Source organism: Paramormyrops kingsleyae, chromosome 4, assembly GCF_048594095.1.
Source record: "Paramormyrops kingsleyae isolate MSU_618 chromosome 4, PKINGS_0.4, whole genome shotgun sequence".
Classification (NCBI taxonomy): domain Eukaryota; kingdom Metazoa; phylum Chordata; class Actinopteri; order Osteoglossiformes; family Mormyridae; genus Paramormyrops; species Paramormyrops kingsleyae.
In genome coordinates this window covers 7,975,933-7,988,986 of record NC_132800.1, presented here as the reverse complement: position 1 = coordinate 7,988,986, position 13,054 = coordinate 7,975,933, and positions in this window count along the sequence as shown.

Sequence of the window (13,054 nt, the reverse complement as noted above, 5' to 3'; positions counted from 1 at the left end):
TGTAAAGCGATTTGGTAAAAAGCGCTATATAAATGCAGTCCATTTACCATTTATATTACATGTGAATACAGTAGATCGTCACGCATAATATAGTCTTATAAGCAATACTATACTGTTTTCATCAAGAAATACCTCTATCCAACGAATTAAGTAATTTCATTTATTATCTGTAAAAACAAAAAACATAAAAAAGGCATGTGATGTTTTAAAATTAATATATGGCTTGTTTACCTCGTAAAAAGACATGAAAACAACAGCAAAACCGTGTACAAATCAGCGCGCGACAGGGGAAACATAGGGAAACTGAACTGCTCGGAACAGCAAAAAAATTTCGAGTCGTGCCATCCAAATCCCACTGGATCTGTTCATCCGACCATATGGCGATTAAAGCCTGTGTTTCCTCGTTTGTACATCCTTCCATGTTACTTTTTCATATTTTTGTTTCTACTGCTTTTTATTTTGTTTCTCGCTGTGGATTTCAAAAGATGGCGGTTGTATTTTGTGTTCCAGCGGCACACTATTTGCATAACCAATCGACAGCAAATACGTTTGCAAGTCCCACCACAAAGTACCGAAGTACCAAAGACGTACCCCAACTGGTTTGGCACTTTCGGTACTCGAGATTTCGGTATTGGTACTCGACTGGAAGTCAATGGAAAACCGAAAGTACCGTACTTTGTGCGGTGGAAAAGCGCCCTTAGATATTTAATCTGTATTATGAATAACCTAATACATGGTACATTGATCATCAAAAAATATTAGCATAGCGATTACAAATGTTTTGATATAAACACCCATAAGAATCCAAAAAATATTCACAATTTCCAAGACAACATCACATAAAGCAGCTGAATCTTTCCACAACTGACATTTTCTGATTTCTTCTGACCAGATTTCCATCCTGATCTCCATACTGTATCTGACAGTGTGTGGAGGAGCAGGAGAGAGATCTCTACTCAGTTCCACTGTAATGAGTGACACTCACCTGTGAGCCCAGCAATGAGAAGAAACAGGAGCATCAGAGGATCCATACGTGTGTGTGTCACTGAGCCCAGACCTGTGGAGACTGTCACTAACTTCCTCATCCTCTGTACCTTCACTGTCTCTGTGGTTTCTATTCTCACACACAGCAGGCAGAGTGAAGGGGGAGTGGACACTTTAAAGAGGAAGTGACAAAACCTCAAGGCTGACTGTCTAGCACTTCAGAAAGTCAGACCATTATTATTAGAGAGAGAAAAAATGTGAATCACTGTAGAGAATAAAATAAACTATCAATGCACAGACTCCTTCATAAACAAAGTAAAAAATCTGCATGGGTAAAGAAGACTTCATGAATTGGAGTTACTGTGTATTTATAAAATATTCTAATAAGACATAAAATTTAGTTGGATCTCTCTGTTGCTGTCATGAGCTGCTCGTCCGATCCTCCTGTGTGCCACGCCCCCCTCGTTACTTCATGTTAATTCCCGATTGTGATCACCTGTTGCCTGTTATTTTCGGCTTGTCCTGTGTATTTAATCCGCGTCTGAGTCTATTTTCCCCAGATCTGTCACTGATGTTTGTCGCCATCAGCCCAGTTCGTGCTAATAAACCCGTTTACTTTTGGATTCTCGTCTGCCTGCCTTGTCCTTCCCCACTTCTTGCCTGCCCGTCTACCATGATCATAACAGAATTACGGATCTCCGAAAAGCGCCTCCCCAGACCGAGGATCAGTGCCTCGGTCTCCTACAGGAGGTCATACAGTATACTGGCTAAATCAACCGGAGGTCCAGGAGGACCCCATAGCCTGGGATTTGGCCAGCTGGAGTGGGAACCTCCTAAGTGAGGCAACCCCGCCCGGAAACGCGTACCCCTTGCGTGAGGTACGCGAAAATCTCCGGCAGCTGGTGCAGCGGATTGCTGATCGGAGAGCCCAGTTAGTCGTGCTGTGCAGTGCAGGGGCTACTGTACCGCCTCCCGTCTTCTCCGAGACGGCGCATACCCCACTAATCATCACCAGCCGGAAGAAGAAGAGGTGGAAGCTAAAGGAGAAACCAGAGGAAGCCACCAACCATCTTCCTGGGAGCCACCTCTCTCTCCCCAGCTTCGCACCATGCTGGTGATATGGGGGAATCCCCGATTGTCGTGGACATTCCCGCTACGTCAGCCCTGCAAGTATTAAAAGCCTGCCTAGCCACCGCAGAGCAGCCGCCGCTAGCGGCTTATCACTTTCGGGTGGCACACCTGGCTAATAGGGGGGCCAGGGCCATGTGGGATGCTATCCCACGGGTCGCGGGGGCTCTTAAAGGGGCAACGCCCACTCTTACGGCGCCAACCCTGGTGGCAATTATAGATATGCCTGTCCTGCCTGATCTGCCTGTCCCGCCTGTCTTGCCGGTGCCTGTCCTGCCTGATCTACCTATCCCACCTGTTTTGCCTGTGCCTGTCCTGCCTGATCTGCCTGTCCTGGTGGCTGCAGCACCCCCTGCTGGTCCCGGGTCGGCCGTCTCTGCGGCGCCCCCTGCTGGTCCTGGGTCGGCGGTCTCTGTGGCACCCAGGCTCCCATCGCCACCTGCTGCTCCGCCTGAGGTCCTGGTGCTGCCTGCAGCTCCACCCACACCCGAGGTCCTGGCTACGCCTCCGCCTGCTGCTGCACTTGAGCCTCCGGCAGCTGATGTGCCCGAGGCTCCTGCTGCAGCTCCGCCTCCACCTGCTGCGCTGCCTGCAGATCTGCCTGTGCCCAAGGTGCCACCTGAGGTTCCACCCACGCCCGAGGCCCCAGCACCACCTGCAGCTGCTCCGCCCGAGGCCCCGCCTCTGGCTGCTGCTCCGCCCCCTGCAGCGCCCAAGGTCCCGGCGCCGCCTACGGCTCCGCCCATGCCTGCAGCTCCTGCCCCGGGGCCCGTGACCCCGGTCCAAGTCCTCGAGGAGGTCCCAGACTTCTCGACCACCGCTCCTTTTCCCTTGGAGGAGGAGGAGCTCGAGTGGGACCCCTCGGGGACCTCCCTAATGACTCCTCAGCCCTCGCCCTGGTCAATCCCGGCCTGAACCCCACCTTTCAGTTTCCCAAAAGGGCAGGGGACACCTCCGCAGGGGTCGGGTCCTGCCCGCCCTGCCCCCTGGTTTGCCCTTGCTCTCCCCGGCTGTGGCTCGGCGGCTGCCTGCGGGTCCTCCGGCTCCGGTCTGGCTGTCGCCTGCGGGTCCCCCTCTGGGGCGTCATCGTCCGCTGCCGGTCTCTCCTCCGACGCCTCGTCGGCCACCTCCAGGTTCCCCTGTCTCGACTCCTCAATTGTCTGCGGGTCCCCCCACTGCAGCTCGGCATCAGACGGCGCCTTCACCGGCTTTGGCTGCACCATCACCTGCTGCGGCTTCCCCCTCCTCCTCGCCTACACCATGGTCCCCTCCGCCTTCCTCTTTGCCTCTCCCAGTGCCCCCTCCTGCTTCCTCCTCGTCTCCTTCGTCGGTCCCTTCGTCTGCCTCCTCGTCCCCTGTGTGGTCGCCTCCGGCTCCATCCTCCTGTCCGCCTGTGGCCCCTGCGGCTGCCTTCCCTCGCCCACCGGGGTTCTCTCGGGCTCCCCTTTGTCCCCCGGCCTTTCCTGTCTGGCCTCCCTTGTCTGCTCCTCGTCCCTTTGTCCCTCCTGTCTCTGCTCCTCATCCCTCTGTCATGAGCTGCTCGTCCGATTCTCCTGATGTTCGTTGCTGTCAGCCCTGTACGTGCTAATAAACGCATTTATTTTTGGATTCTTGTCTGCCTGCCTTGTCCTTCCCCACTTCCTGCCTGCCCGTCTATCGTGATCATAACAGTTGCCTCAAAGATTTATCTCTGGTTTATCATAGTGATTTATCAGTAGTATAATTATCTAGGTCCTAATGCTGGTAGCACACAATGTAAAGTGAGGTAAACCTTCAACAGCACGTCAGTCCCATTGCAGGGAACTGGAACCTGGAGAAATGCCATGTGATCAGAGGAAGCCTGCAAACTTCACACAGACACAGTCATGGTCACATTCAAAGCCAACAGTCAGGAGTGCTGAGATGGCAGGTGTATCAGTCAGATATCTAATATCATGATAAACTAGTCACAGAGGCTCTTAGAGGAACCACAGCAAGACCAATAGTAGACATTGGCTACTGACAGTAAGGCCTCAAAATCCATCAGTTTACTGCTGCAGTCCAGTTGCTCTTAGTTGCAATTGCAGCCAAAGAATAAAAATCTTCAGCTTGCCTACTTTCCTGTGTTAGACATGTGACTCATAATTATTTTCTGTGGCCTCACAAGTAAACTGAAGGTATAAAACAGTGATGTCACACTCTGCCTGCCATGTCTGTCTGACCCTCCTGTCTCCTCCCTCACATGGCCATAATGGGCTACACCTGATGCTTGTTGCCCCTCATTAATCTATGTATACAAGTGCCCGTTTGTTTCGTCATTCCTATTGCGATGATTAACATCACTTCTCCTGTCAGCCTGTGTCCCTCTTTGTCATAGCCTTCTTGTTCTGATCCCTCCTCTTAATTTGCAGTCCCTGTGTGTTTAGTTTAATTAAACCCCCTTTCTGTTTCGCCAAACACCTGCCCTCGAGTCATTTCCGCATGTTGTGACAGAATGACTGAACTCTACCGATCAATTCAAATCTTTTCAGTTTTATTTCTATAGCGCATTTTCCCATTACAGTCTTTCAAGGGACTTTACATTATGTCATGGATCGCTCTGGGGGATCCTTATCGTCATCCCAGCCACACCCCCCGGGGATTCCGACTGATAGGGCTTCCCTGAGATGACGAGCCCTATCGCCCCGTTTTTCTGGTTTTGCCAGTTACTCCAATTTAATACACACCTCTCCCAGCTGTTTCACGTTCTCTCTTGATCTGTGCTTTATTTATGGTGACCCAGCTTGCTGATCTAGGCGAGAACTTCATGATGTGCCCTGAGTTCAAGCAATTTTCCTTATGTCCGTTTCCCTGTGCATCGACTCCTGCTTTGCCTCCTAGATTCCGTGTTTCTGCCCATCCCTCTCAGTACCGACGCCAATCGTACGATCCTTGCCTGGAACACCGACCTCGCCTCACCTGAACCCTCTTGGAACCGACGCCGACTGTCCAACCCTTGCCTGGATTACCGACCACGGTCTTTGGCTCTGCCCCCTGGTTACCTTTGCCATTTTCCCATCCACCTACCCACTTCCGTGATCCCTGGCCCCCCCGAGTGTTTTGTGCTGTCCAATAATAAATTTGGTAAGCCGAAGCTGATCTGCATCAGTGTCCATCTTCTGATCCTTACAACATATTATCCCTGCCCAAATCTCCCAGTGAGCAAGCCAGAGGCGACAGTGGCAAGGAAAAAAATTCCCTAGAAGGTACAAACCTTCTGAGGAACCAGACTCAAAGGGGAAGCCCATCCTCTAGGGGCCAGCAGAGGAAGTCAAATGAGCAAGATAACAGGTATCCCTGAGAGCCTCTTTTGCTTCCCATCTCCACCTGCACACTTTCCCCTACATCTGACCTCCTCCTGGTGTCTGAGCCTCGCTCGCAACAATGGTTCGTGGACAATCCCCTTATCAACCGACTGAGCAAGAGTGACCTCGAAGACCCTGAGGAGTCTCCTGGCATGTGGGTCGCCCTGCCCATGTGGAGGTCATGCTGGGCTGACAATAAAGCCTCAAAATCCAGCAGTTTGCTGTCAGTGTCTAGTTGCTCAGAACTGCAAGTGCAGCTAAAGTGGAACATTAAAAAAAAAAAGGTTGAGCTTGCCTGCTTTCCTGTGTTATACATGTGACTCACAGCTTCACAACTAAACTGAAATGAAGAACTGAGAGAGACAGGTGCTGTAGAAAACAGTGAAGGCCAGTATATACGGTCTAAGGCTATAAACTTTACATTAAGAGAGTTTGTTTGTGTACTGATGCATTTCTGTGCATCTGAAATCTTATCATTTTAGAAACATAACATAAAAGTAAATCAATTGACAGCTGGTCTTTACAAAGAATCATTGTAGCTCAGAGATTAAAAATACATGCAAATGAAGCTGATATGTCAAATTGGTTTCTGAACTGTATAACTTCCTCATTTTTCTCTTGTGCATGGACGTAAAGCAGCTAAATCATTAGCATGATGCAGAAAATTTATATTGTGTTGTCACGCAGGATGTGAAGGTCTTGTGCAGTAGGTACTTTTAATTTCTGTGGATCAGTAGGAAACAAGGAGTCAGACACAGACGCCCAAGGTCACAGCCTGTCGTTTCATTACACAGATTCTTATACAGTAGATAAAATACAGTTATTTGTGTCTCACTTACCTCCGGTCTGTGGAAACTGACACTCACTTCCTGATTCTCCATATCTCCATTGTTTCTCTGTCTCTGTCTGTGACCCAGGAATCCTGGAGTCCAATGAAAACCCACTTTCTCCCCTCCGCTTGGTTTATACAGGTTCTGCACTTGTCTGTTCGACTTGCATGGGGTGTCGGCCCACTCACAACATCAGCAGGAAACTGTGTGCAAGACAATAAACTTGCCTTGACTTGCATACAGTACAGCAGCACTGAGATACAATGACTGAGATACATTCAATAAATGTCTGTCTGTTTATCTTATTTGTGATTAGACAAACACAGAATACTGAGAGTACTTGATTTTACAGCCATCCATCCTCCAGCTGCTTTTTCTGGTCAGGGCACCAGTTGTCATGATTGGTTGGAACGGAGGACACAGGAGCAGGAGTCAGGGCAAATAGCAGATTACGCATCGGAACTGCCTGGGATACAAACGTCATGCATGTAACTAAACTCTTCAGCCAATAAGGGCAAAGGTGTGTCGTCACAGAGGCGGTTCCAGTTTGTGCAGCCAGGTGAGAGGTCGCAATGCATCTAACCGTAATGCATTACGTCAGGATCGGAATGCGTTTCTTTAAGCCAGCGCTGTAAGCAAGTCGAACGCACCCAATGACTGTATATTGTAAATACAATGATCTACAGTACTTTTCATTTTTATAGACTGGCTGTGGAAGCAATTTATATTGTTTCACCAGCAGAGGGCTCTCATTTTCATATACTTCATTTACATAAAGTGTCCATAACTATGCTACCCTCATGTGGCTGTCACTTGTAATTTCAGTCTGAGTGTTTCTTAATATTTCAAAACAGTAAAAGCTACTGTATTTATCCTTTAGACTGGCAATATGTTGATTAGTCATAAAATGTCAAATTATATATGAATCCAAGTGATTTCCCTGGTAAACTGTAGGCTATGCACAAAAAACAACAGACAGACCAAAAAAATTTATATAAAGTCAGTTACGAATTCAGGATGGCTTTTTATGCATTGATAGTGATAACATGCATGAATGCTTAGAGCTATAGAAATGATAATATATTCATAATTTTGTTGAAATTGGAACCATACAATTTATATAGAAAATAAAAAAACAAGATGTATTATCTGCCACATTCAATATGCGACGCCCTGCCTACCTGCCCCTCCTGTGAGCCCAGCAATAAGAAAAACAGGAGCATCAGATGATCAATATGTGTCGCTGAGCCCAGATCTGTGCATATTGACACTCACTTCCTTATCCACAGATGCAACTAGTATTGCAGCAGCCTGGATTTAGCTGTTGATGATGAGGATGGTTTGGGGGAAGAAACTGTTCTTGAATCTAAAGCCAAAATTGTGATGCTGTGAAATATGCTATGAGAGTCCAGGGTTGAGACCAGCTTGTGGTCGCTGTGGTTTGGGTCCCGTGATGCACTTTGCTGCAGCAGTGGTCAATGTATATCCATGCAATGGATGGAGGTTGTTAGGGGTGATGCCAGATCCCTCAATTTTAAGCAGATTATGCAGAAAATATGCAAAAATCAAATCTGTGGATTAATGAAAGTTATACTATAAAAGTTAGTTCTGTCTAAATCTGACACAGTCCATATTGCACAGACCCACATGATGCACCTGATACCACATGATAGTTTCAAATCCCGTGACCCTTTTGCTGTAAATCTACATCATCTGGGGAATCATATAATAATATATGATCAGATGAACTTAACTGATCCTGGGGGAAAATATTGCATCCAGCAGCAAGATACATAAACTGCAGACAGTCAAACATATAATGTAAAACAAGACAAAATGCAAAACTAACCATGCAGTGCAAATAAGCTTAAAAGGTACCCAGTACAGAAACACCCTGACATCCTGAAAAAGAATAATTAAATAGATATATTGAAAAATAATAACTGAAGGTATTTGGTGGGCTGCTTCCTGGTGTGTTATGGCTGGGTGGAAGATGGCAGGTCAGTAGGAGGCGCTGTGGTGCCTGATGACAGCAGAAGAGTAGCAGTCAAAAGACAGACATCTCAAGAGACACAGAAATTCATCTGCAATACTGACATCAAATTAAAGTATTTCAGTTTGTTTTGGGAAAAAAAATGTCAGTAACAGTCATACCAATAGATTCAACATTTTCATCTGACCAGTAGGGGGTAAATTTCCCCTTTGCAGCCCTGGTAATGTCGCCATTGCTTAGATAAGCCTTTGCTCTGACACAGCTCAGAAGGTCACACTTTATCTGCTGCTGGCAGAGCTGTCTGACCCTCATCTTTGCTTCTTACTGAGGACCCAGCTTAGGATCACAGCGACAGGCCGTCCCCATAAGGGGGGTGCTTCAGGCTCTGATTTGGATTTCTTCTCTGCTAGTAAGGTAGGACTCTGTCTTTGTTTACTTTCTGTCGGACTCAGTTGAAACTGTTAACTACTCATTCTATCCTTCCTTTCTTTTCTATTCTATTCTCAATTTTGCGAACTCACACCATCACTACAGACATGTGCCTCAGACCTATCCCAGTCCACTTATCTCTTAGATCTAGAAGATCCCATCCAACATCCAGGCGCCGCACATCCAGTAATCTTATCTACCCTCCCCTGTCATCCCAGTCCCAACGTCGGGTGTTGGGCGGCCTCTGGAATTGCCAGTCTGCTGTAAAGAAGGCTGATTTCATTTCCGCCTTTGCTTCCCACCATTCTTTTGACTTTCTGGCTCTAACTGAGACCTGGATATCCCCAGAGAACTCGGCTACACCAGCTGCTCTCTCCTCTGCTTATGCTTTCTCTCACTCTCCACGCCAGACTGGCAGGGGCGGTGGCACAGGTCTGTTACTACCTTGGAACTGGTGCTTCACACCCCTCTCTCTCCCCAGCTCAACATTTCATCCTTTGAATTCCATGGAGTTGCAGTTTCCTCTCCATTCAATATTCTTATCATTGTTGTCTACCGCCCTCCTGGCCCCCTAGGCCACTTTCTAGAGGAGCTGGATACTCTCCTCAGTCTCTTCCCCACTGACAGCTCCTCTCTCATTCTCCTTGGTGACTTCAATCTCCCCCATGACAAGCTCCTTTCTTCTGGTCTCCTCCCTTTTCTCTATTCCTTTTCTCTGACATCCAACAACTGCTCTCCCACATACAAAGGAGGTAATGTTCTCGACCTGGTTTTCAGCCGCCCCTATCCAGCCACCGACATCACCAATACCCCTCTTTACATTTCTGATCACCACTTAGTATCCTTTACCATCACTCTTCCTGTCTTACCCAATCCTGGCTTTCAACATTTCTCGCCCACTAGACCTAACCTCCACTCTGTCTCTCCTTCATCTGTTGCTTCCTGCACCCTGTCCTACCTTCCTGACCTTAACTCCTTTTCCTCCCTTGCACTGGAGCCTGCAACTGATACTCTCCTCTCCTCACTTTCCACATCTATGGATCACCTCTGCCCACTGTCTCTTAACCCCAGGAAAACTCGCCCTGCTCCTTGGCTTTCAGCTGCATTACGCAGCAACTGAAGAAAATTGCGGGTAGCAGAGAGGACATGGAAGAAATCTAAACTTGATGCAGATCTGTCTTCCTACCGTACTCTTCTATCCAAATTCTCTTCGGATGTGACTGCAGCTAAAACTGCCTTTTATAAGGAAAAACTAATCCCCGTAAACTCCATAATATCTTTTCATCACTACTCAACCCTCCAACTCCTCCTGCTCCATCCTCCCTGACTGCTGAAGACTTTGCCAACTTCTTTGACGAAAGGATTGGCGAAATCTGCCAGACATTCTCTCCATCCCCATCCACTACACTACACACCCAGGATTTCCCTTCCCCCTTACTGACCCAGTTTTCCAGTCTTACAGTTGATGAGATCATGAAAGTCATCTCATCTTCCAACCCTACCACCTGCCCACTGGATCCAATCCCTTCCACATTGCTCCAGACAATCTCTCTGGACCTTCTCCCCTTCATCACCACTATCATTAATGGCTCCATAACTTCCGGTCATGTACCAACAGCATTCAAAATAGCCAGGGTCATTCCTATCTTGAAAAAACCCACTCTAAATCCCTCGGACACTTGCAACTACCGACCAGTATCGCTTCTTTCCTTCCTTTCAAAAACCTCGAACGCACAGTCTACAACCAGCTCTCTCTTTACCTCTCTCAGAACAATCTCCAGGATCCTAATCAGTCTGGCTTCAAAGCAGCTCACTCCACAGAGACTGCCCTCTTAGCAGTAACTGAGAAGCTGCATGCTGCTAGGTCAGCTAAACTGTCATCTGTCCTCATCCTTCTTGACCTATCAGCAGCATTTGACACGGTTAACCACAAGACTCTCCTATCCATCCTTAGTAGTCTCTTCACTGGCGTCCCTCAGGGCTCGGTTCTTGGCCCACTCCTGTTCTCCCTCTATACCAAATCTCTTGGTGAGGTCATATCCTCTCATGGCTTCTCTTACCACTGCTATGCAGATGACACTCAACTCATCCTCTCCTTCCCTCCTTCAAACACTCATGTCTCCACTAAGATGTCTGCATGTCTAGCTGATATCTCATCTTGGATGACCGCTCACCAACTGAAACTCAACCCTAGTAAAACGGAATTGCTGTACATCCCCGCTGACTCATCTCCCCTCCTGGACCTTGCGATCTCTCTCGACAACTCCCTGATCTGTCCTTCGGTTTCTGCTCGCAACCTTGGGGTTACCATGGACAATCGTCTGTCCTTTTCCTCTCATATCGCCAACATTTCCCGCTCTTGTCGGTTTCTCCTGTTTAATATCAGAAGGATACGTCCATTTCTTTCCACACAGGCTACCCAGATACTCGTTCAGTCCCTCGTCATCTCCCGCCTTGACTACTGCAACTCGCTCCTAGCGGGTTTACCACTGAGCGTCATTCGTCCCCTCCAACTGATTCAGAATGCAGCTGCTCGACTTGTTTTCAACCTTCCCAAGTTCTCCCACACCACTCCTTTGCTGCACTCCCTACACTGGCTTCCTGTGGCTGCCCGCATCAGATTCAAAACACTGATGCTCGCATACAAAGCCAAAAATGATCTGGCTCCATCCTACCTAAAAGACCTCATCACACCCCGCACTGCACCACGATCTCTCCGATCCTCCAGCACTGCTCGACTGGTCCCACCACCCCTCAAGGCACAAGGAAGACACACCTCCCGGCTCTTCTCTGTTCTGGCACCAGGTTGGTGGAATGAACTCCCCCTAGATGTCCGAACAGCTGAGTCACTGAATGTCTTCAAAAGACGACTTAAAACACACCTTTTCCAGAAATACCTGAATTAGCACTTCTGGCATTATACTTTCTGGCATTCCTTAAAAAAAAGAAAAAAAAAAAGCACTTTTCCAACAGAGTATTAGATCGATGGTATTCATAGCCTTGGTTTTATTGAGCTAGTATCGGGAAAAATTCATTGTGGAGTCTTAAAGCACTTATGTAAGTCGCTCTGGCTAAGGGCGTCTGCCAAATGCTGTTAATGTAAATGTAAATAAGGCAAGGTCAGGCACTGAGGGGCCAGCCTATGTTGTCACCTGTAATGTCCAATTCGTGAACTGATTGGCTTATATAAGTTCTATACACATCTGTTCAGTTTCCATGGGCTGCCAGCTACTTTTCACCAGCTGACAGTCCATGGCCCACCTTGCCAACATCATCATTTACAGCGGGGTTTCTCATTCATCATTTAAAAGCCCATCCATTCATCATCTATTATGTTGGCAGCTTGGTATTGCCCTTAAACAGATTTAAACATTTAAAACATTTAAAAAGGCAAATAACTGAATGGACTCCAAGCTGAAATTTTAGTAATTAATTGATTAAAAAATAAACTGTTGAGTATCAGACTTTAAACTGTGAAAAGTAACTCCAGTCTTTCAGTGGAACTCCCTACTAATGCCTCGCACCGGCAGCAGTACGGTGTGAGGTATTGCTGGCATGCCACTACCAAGTGAATGAATCTGTTCTTCCCACAGTTGCATTCCGTCCGTCTGGCCCTCCCCAAGTTACCTGCGCCTCCTGCCTGCCCTCCGTCCTTTCCGCCCTCCCTGTGACTCCCCCTCATGGATTCTCCCTCTCTGTGTGTCTGCGTCATCAGACTGACTCCCCGGCTCTTTGACCCTCGACTCTCCTCTTCTCGACTATGGCGTTTGGACACGTCTCGGCTTCTGGTGCTTCCTACGGACAGCTTCTAATCACGACCCTGCAACGGCTTCTGACCTCTCTCTGTCTCGCCCTAAATAAACCTGATTGCTTGGAATCCTCTGTCCTGGTCCTGTTTTACGGTACAAAATGTGTGAAAATACGTTTGTTTGTGTTTAGGGGCCCTGTGTAGGAAAACTCCTGGAATCACATTCCAGTCAGATTAAGTGAAGTTTGATTCTTAAAGAAAACAGTAATCTTCAGAATTGATCTGTCCAGAATATTAGGAAGAGGAAGATATTTTACTGAAGTTGTGTCAGGTAAACTTACTTCTTTCCGGGAGCCAGACAGAATTTAGAGAAGGATAAAGTAAGTACAGGTTTTTTTTACTACCACACCATAACTGACGCTTCCTCACTACGCAGCTAATGTGACTCATCCGGGCAGTTTTCTTGGCTTCCAGTTGTAGTTGCAGTTTTCCTTTCTGTTAATTCCTCAGACTCTTTATCTATACTTGCTAAAACACCAGAAGCTCTTTGCTTTGCTTGCATAAAGTTATCCTTCATTTTTATAATTAAATGGTGAAGTTCATCATATTCATTGTCTAT